This window comes from Pseudonaja textilis, chromosome 1 (genome assembly GCF_049901715.1).
Source record: "Pseudonaja textilis isolate UNSWEBS1 chromosome 1, rPseTex1.2, whole genome shotgun sequence".
Lineage (NCBI taxonomy): Eukaryota > Metazoa > Chordata > Lepidosauria > Squamata > Elapidae > Pseudonaja > Pseudonaja textilis.
In genome coordinates, this window is record NC_141990.1 from 139,220,043 (window position 1) to 139,241,819 (window position 21,777).

The 21,777-nt window shown below is 39.7% G+C and overlaps 1 long non-coding RNA gene across 1 annotated transcript in view; it reads left to right on the forward strand.

Moving 5' to 3' along the window:
• The window catches only part of LOC148127842 (uncharacterized), an 85,580-nt gene extending 67,762 nt beyond the window's left edge, over positions 1-17,818 (forward strand). The window contains exon 3 of the long non-coding RNA XR_015740367.1: positions 17,683-17,818. This is a non-coding gene — a long non-coding RNA (uncharacterized LOC148127842). The remainder of the gene's footprint in view (positions 1-17,682) is intronic.
• Positions 17,819-21,777: the final 3,959 nt, after the last annotated feature.

Here is a 21,777-nt window from a genome sequence, read left to right on the forward strand (position 1 = left end):
AATACCCACAAAAGAGGAAATGTAGAGGAAGTATCAAGTACCATGAAATCAATGAAAAATGCCAAAGCTTCAGGAAATGACTTGGTAAATATCTGATGCATGGAAAAATGCTGAAGTTATTCTTATACACAAGAAAGAAGCCGAAGATGATTTAAAGGACTATCACCCAACAACCCTTCTTTCAATTATCTACAAGGTTTTTATCAAAATAATAGAAAAAAGAATGTTGAGATTTGCCTTAATGATCTTAAAGTGGTAATCAACATAGAATGAGGTGTGTGACAAGGTGATAGGGTATCACCTATCCTTTTCTCAGCCTGCCTTGAAGAAGTATTTCATAAACTAGACTGGGCAAAAGATGGAATAAAAATTCTACTGCACCTATTTGAATCCCTTTTAATTTGCAGATGACATTATTTTCTTCTCACAAATCTCAGAAGCGTTATACAGATACATATAAGAGCTGTACAAAGCAGGGGATCCATTTTGTTTAAAAATTAAACCTGATAAAGACCCAGCTCATGTTTTAACAAATTCATCAAAGAAAGAAAAATATTTAGACATAGTATACATATATCTTGGCTAACAGATTTCAGCGGAAGGTTATACAATACAGGAAACGGCATGTTAAATGTGGTTGGCAGGCGTTGGGCAAGTTTTCAATAGCAACCTTCTCGTATGCCTGAAGACAAAAGTCTTCAATCAGTATGTGCTACCTATTCTAACATAGGCCAGTGAAACATGGACACTAACCTTGCAATCAATATGAAAGCTGTGAATTGCACAAAGAGCCATGGAAAGATACATGCTCAGCATCACAGGGCAAGACTGAAAGACCTACACGTGGATTAGAGAACAAACAAAAGTATACAATATCATTACACGAGTAAAAGAATTTCAATGGAAATGGGTTGGTCATGCAGCAAGAAGAACTGATGGCAGGTGAATTAAGGCAGTCATGGAATGGATTCCAATTGATTAAAAGTGTCCACAAAAGAGAGACTTAAAACAAGCTGAATGTATGAAAGGGGTTTCATACATTATAACTGCAATGTAGCAAGCTTCCTTTCACCCATTCTTTAAAGATGCAAACACTCTGAATCTAGCCAGAAAGGGACACTATTCTCAGTTTAGACAACATCAGCCAGTATTACGGGCCCAACTGGCAAAAGAAAGCGCAGGATGTTATTGGTTAGAAACCTGCGAAAGAGTCCTTCATCCTGCGGTGCATAGATAATGGCTAGAGTGATGATGATGAAAAGAAAGCAGAGAGAGTACCAATCGTAATAGACACCAGGGTGCAATTCAAAATATCTGGAGCACCAGTTGAACACCATTAGCATTGACAACATTACCATCAGTCAATTACAAAAGGCAGCTTTAGTTGGAACAGCTTAAATCCTGCAATAATACTTCTAACACCATCAAACATCAACATCTGCCTATCCCTGGTCTTTGTGAAGGACTTAGTAGATGAGTCCAGATCCTGTCTAAACATCTGACTGACTGCAAGAGAATGCACTGAAGCCAGTATATCAGGAAGGCCTACTGAGTACTGGAGAAATCAAACTGGCCTACAAGAAAGACCGCTTCTTGTCCTGCTCTCAGGTACTTTGGAGAATAGGTTGACCCTCTCTTCTCGCTACTACTGGTAGAAAGCTATCATATCAGCCCAGACCTTCTGTCTCATAGACAAGACAATGACCAGACCAGAATTGTTAAAGTAATATTGAAGTATTATATCTTGGTAAGATAGAAAAATGTAGGGTAGACAGCATCACCACACAATGGATTCATTATTGGCTGACCAATCTCACTCAACACATAGTCCCCAATGAAACTACATCTAAATGGAGAGAAGCAGACATGGTATTCAGCAGGTTCTGACCAGTTCTGGAGAACCGGTAGCGGAAATTTTGAGTAGTTCGGAGAACCGGCAAATATCACCTCTGACTGGAGATTTTTCCGTATTCCTTCCCCTGCCACGCCCACCAAGCCACGCCCACAGAACTAGTAATAAAAATATTTTAATCCCACCACTGGGAGAGAAGCATGCAGTGGGGTACCTCAAGGTTCTGTCTTAGGCCCAATACTTTTAATACTTTCACAAATGATTCAGAAGATTGAATAGAATGGGAATTCGTCAGATTTGTAGACAACAGTAAGGTGGGGATAATAACCAACAATTTAGGCTATAGACTCAAGATACAGAAGGATCTTGAAAATTGTGAGCTAACCAACAAAATGCTGGTGATGAGAAAAGTAACCAGTGATGAGAAAAGTAAAAAAAAGAAAAGCCAAATGTACAAGTATAGAATAGGTTGATACTTGACTCAACAGCAGTAACTATGGCAGGGATCTAGGTGCTCTCATGGACAACCACTTAACTACAGTGTGTGCAGCTGTCAAAAAAGCCAATGCAGTCCTAGGTTGTGGATAGAGGAATAGTATTAAGAGACGAATAGTAGTAAGATCATGTGAAGTATTAATATAACTTTATACTGCACTGGAAAGACCACACAGTTCTAGTCTGCATGATGCAAAACAGATGTTGAGACTCTAGAAAGAGTGCAGAGAAGAGCAACCAGGTTAATTAAGGTGTCTGGAGGCTAAGCCATATGATGATTGGTTAAAGGAACTAGGTATGTCTAGCCTAACAAAGAAAAGGATTAGGGGTGACAGGATACTATCTGCCAGGTTTTGAGGGGCTGTCATAGAGAAGAGGCAGTTAACCTATTCTCCCAAGCACCTGAGGGCAGGACAAAAAGTAACCAATAGAAAATTATCAAGGAGGGATCTAACCTAGAATTATGGAGAAATTTCCTGACCGTGAGAACAATTAATTAATGGAAAAGCTTACCTCTGGAAGTTGTGGGTGCTCCAGTTCTGGAGGTTGTTAAGAAAAGATTGGATAGCCATTTGTCTGGAACGGTATAGGGCCTCTTGTTTAAGCAGGGGGTTGGACTAGAAGACCTCTAAGGTCCTTTCCAACTCTGTTATTCTGTAATTCTGTAATAAATATGCTTCTGTACCCTATTTTTGTGAAGTTTTGGTCTTGCTTCTTAGCTCTCATGCCCTGTCACATAGTATATTACCAATGCATTTGTTCCTATCCACTGGTGTCAGGGGAAGTTAACTGATATTCTTAACATGCATCAGACTGCAAATTCCATTAACCTTTTCCACTAGCTATGTAGCCAGGGAAAGTTCAGGATACCTACAGAGCACCTGAGTGCTTAGTGCTGAATTAGATCTGAAATTCTCATGGGCACGGAAACTGAAATTTAGGGTGCATAACTGTAAAGGCTTACTTGGGATTCCAATGTGTTTGGAGGAAGCATGAGGAGAAAGGAGGGACAAATAGTTAAAACAGCACCTTGGGCAAAGTGCTAATGTGTGATCTGTGCCTTTAATAACTGGTGAATAGATCACAGGTCACCTTATTGTCAACTTTCCAATTATTTGTTCCTTTGCCAATTCCATCTCTTGCATCTGTTCCCTTTCCTCTATCAATTTACACATTAACCTTTCCCTCCTTCCTTCCTTGTATTTGAAAATTGATTTTCAGGCCTTCATGTTCCTTTTAGACTAAAAAGGCCCAAGAGGCATTTAAATCTTAGGCTGCAGTGGGAACACACTGTTCATTTGGAAATGTTGCCTTTATTATGACAGAATTTTATTTTCTTGGCACATTTTTTTCTGTGATTAGTAATAGCATGCAGCATTCAAATAGGAGAAGGGTTAAAACTCTGTCCTGTTTAAGAGATCTGGATGTTGTAGTCATCAGCTCAAACTCCAATATTGATTGCTTTTCCTGTTGGCTATGCGCAAACTCATCTTGACAAAGAGCTTTTGTCACAGAGGTCTCTCTTTTCATGTTTTATCTGCTTTGATGGGAAACTCTTGATGATCAGCTGAAGTTTCATTGACAGAGGAGGAGATTGGTTTCAGGGGTCTGACCTCTGGCACAAAGAAGGAGACAAGAAGACATTATGAGCAAAACAGGTTTTGCATGGTGGAATATTCATCTGCAGATCAGTGAATAGTGGTGGAATCAGTGGGATTCAAAGTTTTTTACTACCAGTTCTGTGGGCATGGCTTGGTGGAATGACAAGGGAAGGATACTGCAAAAACTCCATTCCCTGCCAACTCCTGGGAGAAGGTTACTGCAAAATCCCCATTCCCTCTCCACCCCACTAACCTGCTTTCCAGCTCCGTCCTCTTGTGCAGGGTAACAAAAGAAAACCCAGCCAATCGGCTGAGACTCAGGAGAATAGATAGGGTTGGGGCCAGTCAGAAATGGTATTTGCTGGTTCACTGAACTACTCAAAATTTCTGCTACCAGTTCTCCAAAACTGGTCAGAACCTGCTGAATACCCACCTCTGCTGCAGATCTAGCTATTTGTTAAGCAACCAAAATTCAGGAGAGGATTATCCTCCTCATCCTCATCCTCTTTTGGATTATTTTGTTGCCATCTTGAGAGAAGGTAAGAGAACCTTTCTTTCTTTCTTCCTTTGCTATAATATAGGAAACAAGAATATGCAGAGGAAAAAAACAAGGCTCTGGTTTGTTTTTTAAGGAAAAAAAAGATAATGGTGCAGAGTTTATCTGGAATTCTCCATATGTGGAGATGAATGGCTGTGATTTGACATAGATGGAATCAAAGTGCCATACCAGAGAAATAGGAAGGGATAAATACCCTTCAGTGGGCAGTGGGATCCCTACATAATTCAAAAGGACGCTCTGAGGGTGTAGTTGGATTCAACTTTTCCTCTGCAACCTCCGTGTCTGTTCTGTGACAGGAAGAAAACAAAATTCTCTTGCGTAAACAGAAGTCCACTCATGCAGTTTTGAACATAGCAACAAAACACATATCTGACTTGTCTATCAAGGTCGCCTCCTGCTCCCCAAATCAAAAAGTTTAAGCGGGAGTGACCTCAATCCAGTAATCTTTGTTTCATGCAAACCTCTTCACGTGCTTCCTTTCCAAACCCACGGCAGAAATTGTGGAGTGCCAAACTTCCTAGAGCCAGAGCCATAAATTGCTTTTAAACTTTACACATCTCCCTCTCTCTGTATGCATCAAAAGGATGGAGAAGCGGAGCATAAAAACAGCTTGGAATTTCCAGCCTAGGCAGACTTGGCCAGCCTTCAGTATCCTGTGCCAGAATTTTTTGAAGATGGATTTAGACTTGTAGTGTCATCCCTTCCTGTTTGGGCAACCTGGTCTGAATAAACAGGATTCAGGGGCTTTGTTTAAGCACCTGTCAAAAGGCCTGCAAGGATTTTCTGTGTCTAAGTACCCCCCTCCTTTCTTGGAATCTGTATATCTGTTGCTTTCCTTTGGCCACTTCCTGGAGATGAGTGGAGACTGTCAGCAAATAAATGGATTTTTTGGGATTCATGTCTTGATATCAGGACACACTACAATTAATTGCTCGTTTCTTTTAGAAAGTTGCAACATTTCCTGTTTTTATTCCGTCTCTGTGTTTCTGGACATAATTAACATAACAAACCTTAGTCAGTAGTTTATTTTTCTACAAGAGGTTGTAATTTTCTATAAGATAGGTTATTATACGAAAAGGACCACCTTGAAAATAAACCCATCTAACCCGGAAGCCTTTTTATCTAAGAGTTTATATTATAAATATTTTGCTCATTTTAAAGTGCCTGCTTTTTTAATCACTGGTTTTCACCAACTTTTGACAACTTAATACCCATCCGAAGTGTTGAAGAGTTTCCAGAATTTGTAGTGAGCATCGTCTTATTTTGGAAATTTAGGGAGCAATATCCCATGGAATTTGGAGGCACCAGGTTAGAGAAAGATATTTTGCATGCTACAAAGCTCAATGCTAAGAGTGAAAAATAGATCTGAAGTTTTGTTTGCAAACAGATCCTACCTCCAATGTGCCATTTGGGAAGGAAGTCAATAGCAGCATAATTGAAAACATACTAAAGGCGATACTTCTCTGATGACCAAGTTTATCAAAGCAGTGGTGATATCAAATATTTTCTCTCATTTTGTAGAAAATGGGTGAAACTCTAGTACAGGGCTGTCAAAGTCCTGGCTCGGGGGCTGGATGTGTCACGCGCTGGCCACGCCCATGCCAGTTTAGCGAAGGGGGGAAGTTCTGATACATCACGTGACACCGCCATGATGATGCAAGTTTAACACCCCTGCTCTTAGGTTGGAAATTCCAAACTACCCTGAAAGAAAAGAGGCTGACAATTGTACTGGAGATTTTGTTTGTTTTGTTTTGGCACAATTGCAATTTTTAAAAAACCCTCCATATGAGCCCTTTTCTTGCCTGATATTTCCTTTTTTCCTCTTCAGGGAAAATATATTCTATCTAAAGGAAAAGATGAAACACCAACCCATTTGATTGACATCTGGAAGCATCTTAAAAAAGATTCTTTCTCAAGTTAGAAAAAAAATAACAATGTAGACACTATCATTCTCAATGACAGGGAGGAAGAAGTACAGAATATTTATCAAAAGATGACACCAAACTGAAAGAGCAGCTGATGCTTAAGATGGAAACTGAATTCAAGATTATCTTAATCGGTGATCTGGTTGCAAATTAGCAAACCATTTTTCAATATTTCTGCGTGCTCAGTTTCTAAGCAGTAAAGGTAAAGTGGATCAAAAGATATCAATATGTTATAATCTTAAACATGACTTAAAAGAGCAATCTGATTGTTCAAAAATGGTAAAGTGGCATTAGTGTTGCCTCAATGAAAATATCCAGGTGACAAGGTGTAATGGTACTTGTTCTGTCCCAGTTGGGCACAAATTCATAAGAAGGCACCAATGTCTTCTAAGTGGTAGTAGGATAAAGCTTCATATGTTATAAACTATACTGTGTGTGTGCATTTCTGTAGTTCAGAAAGGTTGGAGAGAAACTGTGGCTTTTTATTGAAGTAGATCTGACTGAATCGGCTCATGTCCAGCTAGCCAGACACTTTGCCTGGTAGCCCAATATTTTTAGAGTACTTTGTCTAAAAGGCAAGAAATTTCATAAGCATACGGATATGAATAGCAAAGTGCTTAACATCAGGGACTTCGTGTAGAGTATGACTTATGAAATTTGAAGCGAAGGGTGTTTATTTATGCGTAAACAGATTGCAAAACTTTTCTTTCTTAAGAAAACCAAAGCTAGCTAGCTCACTGTGCATTTATGAAATTCAAAACTACATTTGCTTATCACTGTTTAAAGGATTTCTACAATTGGTATTGCAAATCCCATGATTCCGAGGAGGACATTCTGAAAGCCACAATTAGATTAAAGAGATCCCACAGAGCTGAAGAGAGAGGTCGACCAGACTGGATATACCCCATGATTCTCAACTGGCAAGAGGTTTGGGCTGGTCCTCATTTTTTTTTCCCCTCTATTGAAATCAGTGGGAGAAAATGTGTTGGTTTGCTTGTAATGGCCAGAAAAGAAATTACAGAACAGAAGCACTCCTTCTGTTGCTCTCTTGATCAATGCAAAGAATATTCTTAACTATAAAAAACAAAAATGTTTTTTTTAAAATCGACCTGCTCCAAAACAAGATGCAATTCTAGTTAGCTGATATTTGATTTAGTGCTGAATAAAAGTCATACTGCTTTCTTGCGGAACAGAAGCAGAAGCCACATTGTGGCTTTAGATGGACAGATCAGATCTGTATAGTTCTCTTTGAGCTCCTTGATTCATAATACATCTCTGCCGCAGTTGTGCTGCCCAGAACGGCCCTCGGATTGTCTGTGTGGTTGAGATGATCCTGCACATAAACAGAAAAGAGTTTGAGAGCACAGATACAAGTAGGAATACATGAAGGATGGGCCTACACATACAAAATTTAACATTTGGAAAATGGAACTTCGTCTTTTGATCTAATGGATATCTTTGCCACGGAGTGGTTATCAGTTCACACATAGGAAGATTATCTATGCTGATGCCGCCTAAGCCTGGGCTATTGGCCCATTACAGAGCTTAGGGTTCTTCCCTAAAAGAGCTGCGATTGATGTTAAAGTTGCTTGTAAAGTTTCAGTCCTATCCTACCCGGATGAAAGAGGCTGTTAAGCTAAGGGTCAAATCAAAGGCCCTGGGAGGATTGGATTCTCCACCCTTGCTCAGTAGAAGCTGCAATTGTCTCTTGCTGCTTTGAAGTTCTGAGGGTGTTTTGGCTTTCCTGATCATATGCTGCCCTTTACCAGAGCTTCATGTTTCCCTTTCCTTTGATAAATCATGTGCAAGGACAATAACGACACGGCTTTACACAATTCAAGGCAGATGGCAAAATGTTCCTTCTGCAGATTCTGGGACTTGTGATTCAGGTGTCATGAGGGAGCATCCGTGTGCATCTTCCATTAGTCTGAACACATACATTACAAGACCGTTGGGTCAAATATTCATAGCGAAGTTCAGCCATGGCAAGCGATTCCAGCTTGGAATCTGAACAGGGGTTAAAATGGGACACTTGATCACAGCTTCATTTCTGATATCCATCAACAATATCAATATTTAGTAAGCTGTCAGATCCGACAGCTTTCTCGGGCTAATTCGAAGTCATAAAATATGAATAAATGCTCAACTTCCCCATTTCTGAAAGTGGGATGTCCAGGTTTATCTTTGTTTTATAAATGAGAATGCTCTACCTTGGCTCTATCGGACAAAATATCACTCCAATGAGATTGGCCCATCTCAGTCATTCCAGCAAAGTAGGCCTATTTTGGATCCTGTCTGCCAAAGAACTTCAGAAGGTGGGGTCCAGGAGAAGACACTTTTCTGTGGTGATTCCCCACTCTTTGGAATATTTACCCATTGGAAGTGAGGTCAGCTCCAATGCTCCTGGCTTTCCTGGCTAGCCTGGGCCCCGTTTTGTATTGTACTGTAGCCAGTTTTGTATTGCCGGACTTCTTGGATTTTAATCTTTATTTAATCTTCATTAATGTTAATTGTTTTGTGTCGCCTTTGAGTCACTGCAACAGTGTGGAAAACAAAGAAACAAACAAATACATAAATAAACAACTCAATAAAAAAATAAATATTCATCTACCAAGTAATGGTCATGTAATTAAAGGGCTATTTGGGAAATCAGGAAAAATTATGGCAAAGGGTGGATATGGTAGATGTTAAAAATGGATATATGTTGTCCAAAACCATTGCTGTTGACATGCCAAGTTCTCAGTGATCAAAAAACCTCTTCCTCTTGATTCCTGGGCTGCCAAAACAAAGAAAATGTGGTTAGTTACTCTAATTATTGGTTGAAAATAATGCCCTGTGTCATAACAGTTAGTGGAAAAGGTATTGAAGAACATCTGAAAAGAGGTGGATGCTATTTCATAGAATCTTAGTATTACAGAAATTATGGGTTTCAGTTTGCACCCAAAATGATGCTGCAGCAGAAAGTTGTCATCTGATTTTGTTAAGTTTTATTTTAGGTAAGAAAAATAGTTTCCATCTCAAAAGCTCAAAAGCATCTAGAGATCTTTCATTTTGGTGGCATCTGTAGCTTATATGTCCAACATTCCTTTTTTTTTCCCCCAAAAAATATACCAGGAATAACTAAACAAAGGAGAAAACATTTCAGTACCTTAGTGTTTGGGGATAAGTGATAGGATGTTGGCCCTGACTTAAGTGTCTGAGAAATAACAGCCCCTTTTTCACCTCCATTATTTCTGCTGTTGCATCTGCATAAAAATCAAAGTAATTATGGCTGTTTCACTAGTGTGCAGGTTTACAAGCTCATACGGTGGAACATTCAGAACTTTCCAAAGGCATATTGTCACAACAACAAACCAGTGACAAATCAGTGAAGAAGAAACTCTAAAAATGGAGAAGACTTTACAGAGAACTTAATCCTGATCTCATATTTTCTACCCTCTGGCTGATGTAGTAATAAAGAATGATTTGGTTCAACTTGACAGACTTACTCTGGGTCCAGAAACTGAAAGTAGCTGTTAATGAAGTAGCGGTATAACCTGGGAGCCATTAGCTCAGTGGAGGCAGAAGGCATCTGGGCAGGGAAAGGATGTTTTATTGAAATATGTCAGACCTTGGACACATCCTCATCATTTCTTAAATATGAGGAAAATGAGATGGGGCTAAGACTGTCTTAATGGAGTGATCTAGAATTTTTCTGTGCAGCTGGCTATTATTTTACATCAACTACAGTTAAACGTTTCTGCTTCCCCTCAGTGGAGCTTCCAAAGTAAGACTACAGATTAAAGTTTAGAGACCTGCAGCTGTAGGTTTCAGTGCATATGATCAGCACAAGTAGTCCTTGACTTACAACCATTCATTTAGTGACCATTCAAAAAATTTCATTGGTGCTAAAAAATAGTGACTTATGACTGGTTTTGTGACTATGATTTGTGACCTTCCTGAAACCAGCTTCTGACAAGCAAAGCCAATAGGTGAACCTGGAATCACTTAATAACCATATGATTCACTTAACAAACACCTGATTTGCTTAATAATCATGGTGATTTGCTTAATGACGGCTCTAAAAGTTGTAAAATTGGATTCAGTCACATGATGACTTGTTAACAACTGCATTGCTTAGCAACCAAAATTTCAGTCCGAGTTTTGGTTGTAACTTGAGGAAACTATTGTGTAAATATAATTATATGCATGCATGAAATGCTTATACTATATTACACACACATATGCACACCCAGAGGTGGTATTCAACAGATTCTGATCAGTTCTGGAGAACTGGTAGCAGAAATTTTGAGTAGTTTGGAGAACCGGCAAATCCCACCTCTGACTGGAGATTTTACAGTATCCTTCCCCTGCCACACTCACCAAGACACGCCCACAGAACCAGTAGTTAAAAAAAATTGAATTCCACCACTGCACATACCCCACACACAAACCACACCACACAAACCACGCACACAGATTTTCCTTTTCTTTCTGTTCTTAAATATATGGTAAAAGTTTTTTTTAAATTGCATTTTCAAGGACTCAGCCACTACTGCGAATGAAGTTGATGCGGAAAGTTGACATGTTGCCGTAGAATAATTATTTTATTATACAAAGAATCTTTTTTAAAAGTAATATCAGGTGGAGACGAGAACCTGATGAGCATGAAGGGAGGTGTCAACAGCACTTTTTTGCTTTAGGCCTCGTGTTTCATATCCTTGATTGACAGAATTGCTCTATCAATTAGAGTTTGAAGGAGTAAGAGATGACAAGACAGGCAAGGCTTTGCCATCCATGTGTTTCCTCAGGATATAACATATTTGCTCAGGATGTTGCCTAGTGGCTGTTCCCAGATAAGTGCCTTGTTTAGAAAACCTCTAGCTGGTTGCTAAGATGCAGGCCAGAACAACCTTATTTGCACAATGTGACGCATAGCAAACACCACCGATACCCTTTCACACTGTTGCAGTCCTTCACTTGGTTAATGATAGAAGTTAGCCCAATTTTCAGAAATGAAACTCTAGCATTTGGGAAGGAAAGGCTCTCCAGCCTGATCTAGAATCTTTAACATTTGCATTGCTAATGGACGATACTGTTTATTAGATATATGGTGTTAGAAGTATGTTTATTGCAAGGATGGTGGGTGGGAGTCTATGTTTTTGTAATGATGCACACATTCTGAGTTTCTATACACTGACATGAAAACTTTGTGGCCAAGAGACTGCGTTTTCTTGAATAATCAAAAGAAATGTAGAGAATGAAAAGGGGAAGGAGGACAATGACCACGGTTGCAACATCAGCAAAGGTAGCTAGCCTGTATTTTGGTCTTTGATCTCTTCTTGCAATTTTTCAGTGATTGCCATGCATGGTATGAATTTTCCGGATATGTGCCGTCCATTGGGAGGGCACTAGGTGCACCATACTGAATGAGATTGGAGTGATACAAAACAAGCAGGCAACAACGTGATCATGTCATTTCTTTTAGCAGGCAAAGCTTCACCCATTGGGACTTAACACTTGATGAGGTTGGGGGTTTCAATTATATTATTTCCTGACTAGCTTACACAGCTTGTAGGAAGCCGTTGAACTTGAAAGGATCTGGAGAGCTCGCTTCCTGCTGCCTCCAGAAGAGTCTCATGGGAAATTACTGTAGATTTGATTTTTCCCAGGGCCTGCACTTTTTCCATACATTTGATTATGCAATGCTATGCTATGCTAAGGAGAATGGCTAGGGATATGTACCCTGGGGGGGAAAAAAACCCCAATTAATTGGGATTGAGCCAATTCAGCATTACATTTATTTTCTCTTTATATGGAGAAAAGAGGATAGGGGAGGAAATATGGATTCAGAGTCTTATATTGGTGTTGCAGTTGTGAATAGAAGTCATTACCTGTTAGACCACAATGCTCTGAGGATTCTTATGTTATCTGAGGGAAGGGTTCTTACCACAGCTCTTATTTTATGACTGCTTCCATTGTATAAGAATTCCATGAGAGAAAAACTAGAGCTCTGATATAGTTGAGATTAAAATCAACCTGCCAAGATAAAACGAGGAACTTCACTATTTCAGATATATAGATGCAGATGCCAATATAAAGATAAAGATCCCATGACCATACAAAACCCAATGAAAAGGTGTAGGCAGCTGCTTGGTGGGTCATAACTTGTGTTGGTTTTTCTTGATTCAAAAACATTTCTTTCAGGTTACTTTCAATGTGTAATAGGCCTCTGTAGGAACTTTTCCCAGATAGAATCCCCTGCTAAGTATCGGCAGACCGAAGGCAAGTAATTTTCGGCTACCATTCCTACAAACCCTGTGTGTCTTGACATACACCCATATATACAAGACAGGATGGATACAAGGTCATCAGAATAATTTGTAACATTGTCGATTAGGATGATCCACGAGCAGATTGCTCAGCCGCAATTCCCTCCACGATGCTTTACTTGAGCAATAAACAACATTCTTGGCAGCGCAGCTCATTTAGAAGAATGGAGGGAAGAGGGGTGTAAGTGATTTTCCCCCAAGCTATAAAGTCTGCCTGTCATGCAGGAACTTTTGATACTTCCCAGACTACTTGACCTTTAATTTCCCAGGGAAAAAAAAAGTGCAGTGTTTTTACTACCCAAACCTGTGCACTGAATATTTTAAATATCAAAGCCATTTGCAACATCTGAATCTATATTAGGCTTTTTTTTTTTAAAGTTCATGTTAGGAGTTTGTTCTCCCAATATCCGTTATGTAATGGCCATCATAGTAGCCCATTTCAGGCAGTTTATTTAAGTGAATAATCAATGCATGATGGGAAAGTACAAACTCTGGCAGCTCTGTGTTCATTTATGAGAAGACAACAACACAAGACGCAAACTGATAGAAGATCAGCTTAGATCCATGTCTGAGCTGAACCACAAAGGAATTAAATGCACTGCAAAGAACATGTGTAGGAGCTTCTCTAAAAGAGGTTCAACTTTCTCAATTTCCTCTTTTATCAAATTCCACTTTAAATTGCTTCTAACAAATTTTAGTAATGATTTGTTTCTGGAACTTTGCACTTTGATATGGCCCAAGAACTAATCAATCAATCAATCAAGACATATTCCTCTTTTTCTAAATAAAATAAGTTATATGTGAAACTTTCAGTACTCTTCAATCAGGCCATTTGGTTTCTTGGTTACATGTCTTTTCTGTGTTCTTTGTATAATAATATGTTTGAAGACTTTTATTTCCTTTAGACGAATCATAAATAAGAAAAAAGATTGTTTTAAGCTTAAGCATACATGCTTTTTATGTAATTTAGGCCCTTGTGGTATGCTGAAGATGAAGTCAAACAGTGTCTTTGTAAAGAAATACCCCCAGAGTTGTGATACAGGCAGGGAAATTAGGATTTGTGATATAGGCAGGTAAGATTTTGAGATTAAATGTACCATTCTCATGCTTCTCTGAATCTCCCTCAGACATGCAACGTTTGGCACATCTACACTTGCCTTTCTTTTAGGCTGGTCTGGCCATTTTTTTCCCTCCCAGATGCTGTATTTCTTGAACTTTTTTTAAAAAATAGCTTTTCTCCCCAGCTTAATATTTGAGGACTAGGCTTTTTCCAGTACCACTGACCATGTTTTTCTTCTGTGACCCCCTTTACAAGTAGAGCAATTGTGTATATCATTAGTTGTAAGCCTTCCATTAGCGGTTACGTGAAACATTGTAACTACAGAACACAATCTCCAGAGCCTACATTTGCTAAATGTACATAGTTTCAAGTTGTCTTCATACCACAACGCAGAAGATGCATTTGGATGTTTGTGCCTGCTGGTTCTGCTAATAATGCTCTCTGCCCAGTGGTGCGATTCAAATTCTTTTACTACCATTCTGTGGGCATGGCTTGTTAATAAGTTGTAGTTACTTTCAACTCTAAGACCAAAATGCACACCAATATTTATTTTGTATTCAGAGGAAATTCGATAAACAAGTAACGTTTGGAACCAGTCTCCTTTCTCACACCTGGAATTGTTGTTGTTGTTTTAATTTTGCCCATTTTAGTCATGTGGCTTTTCTTTCCACGCTTGTGACATTGCTGCCCATATACTGAACATTTTTTCTAGGTTTGTGTTATATACCACATTGATTATGACATTTGCATTTATTGTGCCCTGTTTCCAGGCCTGAGTGTGTGGTTTTTTCTTTTCTTTTCTTTTGTTTTTGAGGGCCAAAGTTGTTTTTCTGACTTAAATAAGTCTTTAATTTGGATGATGGCCAATACTAGAACATTATTCTTGCTATGTCCCATCATTTTCAATTTTGAGTGAATTGTATATATAATGTTTTCTAGGTAAAAGTTCACCTCTATAAGTCAGCCTGCTTGCATTATTTTGCTCCTTAAGTACAAAGCAATGTGATCTTTGATCAAAGATTCGGTCTACATACCAGCATGACAAGATTTGCTCTTTAGTTTCCCATTTTATAAATTCCTGGACTGTTTCAAGCTCCTTTTCTAAGCATGACTGGAAAACAAATCCTTTGTATGTTAACTTCTTTTGTGGGCCTCATTGTTTTGCCACAGGGTTTTTTTTTCCTCCATGAATATAAGTGTGCAGTACAATTCAAGGGCATCAGATCCAGATACTGTCATGAAGAGTGCTATTTTTTTAATTTGTCCTCTTCTTCATGACAGCCTATTGTTTTCAGGTACAATAGATATCTTAACTGAAAGCCTCAATACTGATTTACCACACTGCCTGTAAAGTTTGGTTCTGCTGAATAGCCTCAGAGCATCTGTTGAAAAATAAATAAAATAGGTAAGTAGAAACCATCACTACTCAGCTTACCCAAAAGAGGGTGCTATTTTTAAATGAACCCAATGCATTGTTGCAATTTGCCTTTTAGGCATCTGCTGATTCTCTATGATTTGGGTGGGCATCATATTCATTATTTTAATCCTTCTTCTTCTTCTTCTTCTTCTTCTTCTTCTTCTTCTTCTTCTTCTTCTTCCTCTTCCTCTTCTTCCTCTTGTCCTCCTCCTCCTCCTCCTCCTATCATCATGATCATCATCCAGGGTGGGATTCAATTTTTTAACAACCCAGTTCTGTGGGTGTGGCTTAATTGGTAGGCGTGGCTTGGTGGTCATGTGACTGGGTGGATGTGGCTTGGTGGTCATGTTATTGGCTGGGCATGGCCAATTCAATATCACTCACATTGAGGCATGCATCTCCTCACGTGGCCTTTCATGACTGTGGGAATGCTTCAACAGTCGTAAGCGTGAAAAATGGTTATGTCACTTTTTTCAGTGCCATTGTAACTTTGAATGGTCACTCCACACAAGCAAAGTACCAGCAAAAGAGGAAAAAAAAACCTCCAGAGAAGTTACTGAGACAGGAGGTCTAGCCCTGCCAAGAATGTAATAAGGGTTAACGGAGAGGCAATTTCTATAAGCAACACCAGAATGCTTCCTTCCTGCCTTCCTTACAGGATTAGGCCAGTAATTTCTTCTAACAACTGGTTCTCTGAACTGCAGAATGTTAACAACCGGTTCTAGCGAATAGGTGCAAATTGGTAGAATTCCACCCATTATTATTATTATTATTATTATTATTATTATTATTATTATTATTATTATTACTCTGAGTCTAAGATCAGCTTGGATTCAACTCTGATGAAACTTAACAGGTTGCAAGGAGCACTTAACTTAATAGGTTGCAATGAGAAACAAGGTAACTCGAGCTTTTGGTAAATCCGAGTTCTCTCATATCCTACATTGTTCCTTACACCTTTCATTATGCACTACACATACCTTCTCTGAAATGAGGAGTCCTTCTTGCTCACTTAGAAGTGGAAACACTGCTATGGACTTTACAGAACTGAAGGAATTGGCTCGTGGCCTAAATACAAAATGGATTTCAAAAAGACTATCTAGAAGCTGCAGATGAGATATGATGTGGTTTAAGGAGGTACCCTGGACCTGATGTTTTCTCTTTCATAGTCAGACATCCCAGTTATACCTGTGTATGCATACCATATTATTTTTTCAGCAAAAGGTATGCATAGGCAGCAGAGGTGGTATTCAGCAGGTTCTGACCGATTCTGGAGAACCAGTGGCAGAAATTTTGAGTAGTTCAGAGAACTGGTAATGGAAATTTTGAGTAGTTTGGAATACCACCTCTGACTGGCCCCACCCCTATCTATTCTCTGCCTCCTGAGTCCCAACGGGGTCTTCTTTTGTTGCCCTGCATAGGAGAAAGGAGCTGGAAAGCAGGTTAGTGGGGTGGGGAGAAAATGGGGATTTTACAGTATCCTTCCCCTGGAGTGGGATGGGAATGGAGATTTTACGGGATCCTTCCCCTGCATCACCCAGCCAGCCAAGCCACGCCCACCAAGCCACGCCCACAGAACCGGTAGTAAATAAATTTGAATCCCACCACTGATAGGCAGCCATATCACTCCAGTTTTCCTTTAAGCAATACATCTGACCATCTACAGAGGAAAGAAGTGGTCCAATTTATGTTTCCACTTCCATTCTGGAAATATTAGGTCTGCCTAAGATATTTTGCTAATTAAGGTAGACCTTCTTCTTTCTACAAATCAAGGCACTTGCCATACCATTCGTAGCCATACCACAAGCATCTTTCCGGTTGCTGTAGAAATTGAGGAACAGGAAATGAAACAATAAACCACCACTTTCACTAACCCCTCAAACTCTGTTTGCTTGATATGATGTAATGGTATGGCTGAACCTGCCCAGATCCAAACCCTGTGAAAGAAGCTGATAACCAAAGGGCCAGCATGACTACTGCAAGTAATGTCCCAAAACAACGAAGGAAAAGAGAAAGAGGAGGCACTGTAAAACAATGGAGCCGTCTCTGTGATCCTCTCCACTTCTTGGATCCATCCAGCTTCCCTTTCTTCCCTTTGGCTGTGCCATTGAAGTGACCTGAGGATCCTCTATGGTCCTGCCTGCTTCAGCACTCTCGTCTCTACTTCTCAGCCAATGGAAGACTCAGCAAGCACATGGCCATTTTGTCATCATTTGTTTCCATGGTAAGAGTCGTTATGTCCTGCCTTTGCCTGTGATTGGCTGGAAAGAGAGCTCTGTCAACACTGTCCTTATGGGTTTTGAAATATGATTTGTCAATGCCTGAACTACAGTAAATTGTTTTATTTAAACAGGGTTAAAAAGCACGTCCTATTTTAAAGCATTTGTGGCAAGATGTGATTTGTTTTGTTTTGTTTTGCTCGTTTTATGATACTTTCTACTACGTTATTTATCCCTTTTCAGGATCTCCACATTCTTGTTTTCTCTCCTGGATGTCTGTTTCTCTTCTTCATTCCAGTAAATTTCTCAAAGGATTATGATACCATAAACGTAGAAAAAGGGATTACATAAAGCAGAACGAGTGCGATTTTAAGAGGAAGCAAAGTTCAGTTCCCAGAAAACAGACAGCAAACCATTCCACTATTCAGTGTAAATCATTTATATAACTAATTTTTATATGCCACCTGGGTAGTCTGTAAAAAAAAATATGACTGTCCATAATGTCATCTGAGGTACTAACATGAAACTGGGAAAGAAACAGCTGCAGAGGATGCAAAAGAGGAGTGAGACATCTGACCTTCCTTCAGCAGAGCTTGATTCAGGCTCCAGCAAAGGAGAATATTCGTAGCTCAGGGCTGAAAGGAGTTCAGAAAGCACCAAAGACCTCTTGAGTCAGGCTTTTGTAGGAATTCAGGTTTCAGGTGTAGGAAGTTAGCACCCACCCGTCTCCTAGAAAAAAGAAATATCCTAGGAAATATTTAAAAGGCAGATTATTTCCTTGAGTAGAAACTCAGAAGCAGAAACTCACCTCAGAAGCAGAAGCTCACCCCCACCTTTCTTAATGGGTGGGCCATTAAGGCCTGGGCCAGAATACTTTACATAACAAAGATCTCCAGGTAAAGCTATAGCAGTTGCTCAAAAACCCTTTCAGTGAATCATCATCCAGCAAGGCTCAACCAAGCCTGGAACTCAGGACAGCCTATAGAGTTGCCCCTGCATGGCCTCATGGGAGTCTGACAACCAATCAGAATACAAGCTTCAATTCAAATCCCGACAGGGTATAAAACCCAGGCCCTCTCAGCACCTCAGTTCCTTTTCTTGATCTCTTCCTTCACCTTGAAGCATGTGATCATCCTTTTTTTTCACTCTGGAGCTCCAGGCTACGTGGTCCTGTCTACCATTAAACCTTCCAAACAGCCTCCATGTTTCCAGTGTCTTTTTCCCCACTTGGAACTGAACCCAAAAGGATAATTCTTCTAACAAGGAAAAGGAAGGAAAAGGTCAAATTATTTTGGAAGGACATGTTTTACCACAAGGATTCCAGTGGGCCTACCAACAACAATAGGCAGTATTCCAAAAGAGCACATCTTTTCTGACCCTAGTTGTTCTTTTAAACTTCCATCATGCTCCACATTTAATATCCCTCCGTGGGCTGAAAAAAATTGACAACTATTGGCAACTATTGGTAAAACTGGCCACAGGAAGATTGGCAAATCCACCATTAGCAGCACCACCCTATTCCTGGAGACATTCTCATAACATAATAAAACATGCCAGTAGCCATCTTCTGGCTGCTTAAGAGATGGCATGATGTTAGATGAAATGAACCCACATGATATCCTATTGATATTCCCTAGCAAATTTGTAGGCAGAGAAATTGGGTTGAAGTTCTCCCACACTTTCTCAAGGGCACGAGTCAACAGTGATGCTAGGGTATTACTGAGAAAGCCCCATTGGAAGAGTTTTCTCATGATCTCTTCTCTTGAAATATAGTGGGAAACCAGAAGAGTAGGGCCAAGATGTTGTAGAATGAAAGATGCACTTGCTCCTGAGCATTACAAAATGTTAGTTTAGTTAGTTAGCGTTACAAAAAGCAGCTACAAAAGGCATCAAACAATGCAAGAACAGAACAGTTTCGATGCAAGAGCCGTGATGGCACAGTGGTTAGAATGCAGTATTGCAGGATAACTCTGCCAGCAGCCAGAAGTTTTATTCTGACCGGCTCAAAGTTGACTCAGCCTTCCCTCCTTCTGAGGTCAATAAAATAAGGATCCAGATTGTTGGGGGCAATAGGCTGATTCTGCAAACAGTTTAGAGAGGGCTGTAAAGCACTATGAAGTGGTATTTAAATCTAAGGGCTATTGCTAATGTTATTTCTATTTCATAAGTATTTATGTGAAATTCTCTTCTTGGAAAGATTGTGTAAAAGAAATTCTTTTTCAAAAAAATGAATGCTACGTGAATTTATTACTGGTCATAAAGATGTTACTGGATGGGGAAAACAGACAAGGTAGCCATAACCAACAAGGCCAGAAATCAACCAGGAAGAGATAGTGCTATGTTTTGCTGATTTTTCTGCACCAGATTTAAACACCTCACAGAAAGACAGAAAAAGCTTTGTGTTTTATGGTCTTCCAGATGATGTTTGCTGCTGACACCTGCTAGCAGTTCCCTAAAAATTGTCACTGCTTGTTTATTTTCAATATCACAAGGCAAACAAAAAGAAAGGTAACAAATCAGCATCAGGTATAGTTTTGTAACAGACCAGTAATCAAAGCTTGCCAGTTTTTGAGGCAAGCCTTGGCAGAGCACACAATGTATTCTTCTTCCTGAGGCCGAACATTCTTTACAAGTGGGTGTGATTTCTCCTCACCACAAAAGCAAGGCTCTGTGTGCACAACCAAATGGCTTCCTGTTCTTCTGAGGTATTTTGGAAGACATCTAATAGTCAGGTGCTGCCCTACAAGATATATTAAATGGCATGTGGGACTTAAAACAAAAAAAAAATGATTTACTTGATCAATCCTGACTTCTATCTAATCATGTCATCTCTCAGAATATTCAATTTCATTCATGCTTTGGTCTTCCTCACTTTTTTCCTACAAGAGAAATTTACAATTTATTATCATGAACCGCACTCAAATACTTAATTTAGCATTCTTTTTTTTTTTTAAAGGAAGAGTCCCACTGTCAATATACATTGTGCTTCTCTAAACGTTGACCTCCTTCTGAGTGTAGCAGTTAAAAAAATTGGTCTAGTGACTATTGAAAGTTACAGCAGCACTGGAAAAAGTAACTTAAGACCACTGCAGCATCCCCCTGCTCACAATATCAAAATTCAGGGGCTTGACAACTGACTCATATTTATGACCGCTACAGTGTCCTGGGGTCATGTGATCCACTTTTGTGACCTTCTGATAAGCAAAGTCAATGGGGAAACCAAATTCATTTTAACATCCTGGTTACTAATTTATCCACTGCAGTGATTCACTTAACAATGGTGGCAAGAAAGGTCATAAAATGGATCAAAACTCACTTAACAGATGTCTCACTCAACAACAGAATTGTGCTTGTAAGCTGAGGACTGGCTATACTTTTCTCTTGTGTGTGCATGGTACTGTTCTGGTGACGTAAATAGCTGCATTGTAGCAGCTATGTAGAGAATAACTATTCAACGTAATTTATTCTCAGGTTGCCAGATGTCCTGAGGGTCACATCTTTGCACATCTGTGCACACTCCTCAATACACCACACACACACACACACACACAAACATTATCTTCAAACACCAGAGTCCAACCGTCTAAATCAGTTTCTCTCCTCCTCTCCAAAAGCCTGTTTCAGAGGGATGGGATCCTACAACTACTTGGCAACAGAAACCTAGTGATCTCTCCTGTGCCAACCAGCTCATTGTGCTGACAACATGGCTGATGGAGGAACAAGCAGGGACGTTTCCTCATGGGCCTATATGTCATTAACAGGTGGGAAGCAGATATAGTAGTTTCTTCCTTTCTGGCCAGTGAATCTGATAGCAGGAAGGACATGAGAACAGGCTCTTATGAATCCCATTATACTTATCCTGGCCAAGAGTGTCAACCTCCCTTAAGCCAGAGATTATCAACTAATCTCTCTCTCTCTCCCTCCCTCCCTCCCTCTCCCTCCCTCCCTCTCTCTCCCTCCCTTTCTCCCTCTCTCTCCCGCCTCAATTATCTGGACTCTCAGCAGTTTCCAGATTAATGTAATATGTTCAAAGTTTAGGCTTACTTTTCCTTCTCAATGAACATGATACGTAGAAGGAAATAATCAGAAATCTTTAGGTCTTCTTACTTCATCCCTTTAACAAGAAGATGCACAATCCTTTCAATAGTATATCTCCAGATACTTTAATGAACATTAATAAAAGTCAAAAATTTCTTTCCTGATGGCTCGCTTCCCTAAAACAAAGCCTTAAATCAAGGAGGGGAACCTCTGGCCTTCCAGGGGTTAATGATCTCCAACCCAGCAATTCCAGTTAGTGGGGACCAATGACAAGAGTTGCTGGGAGTTGTAATTCAGCTC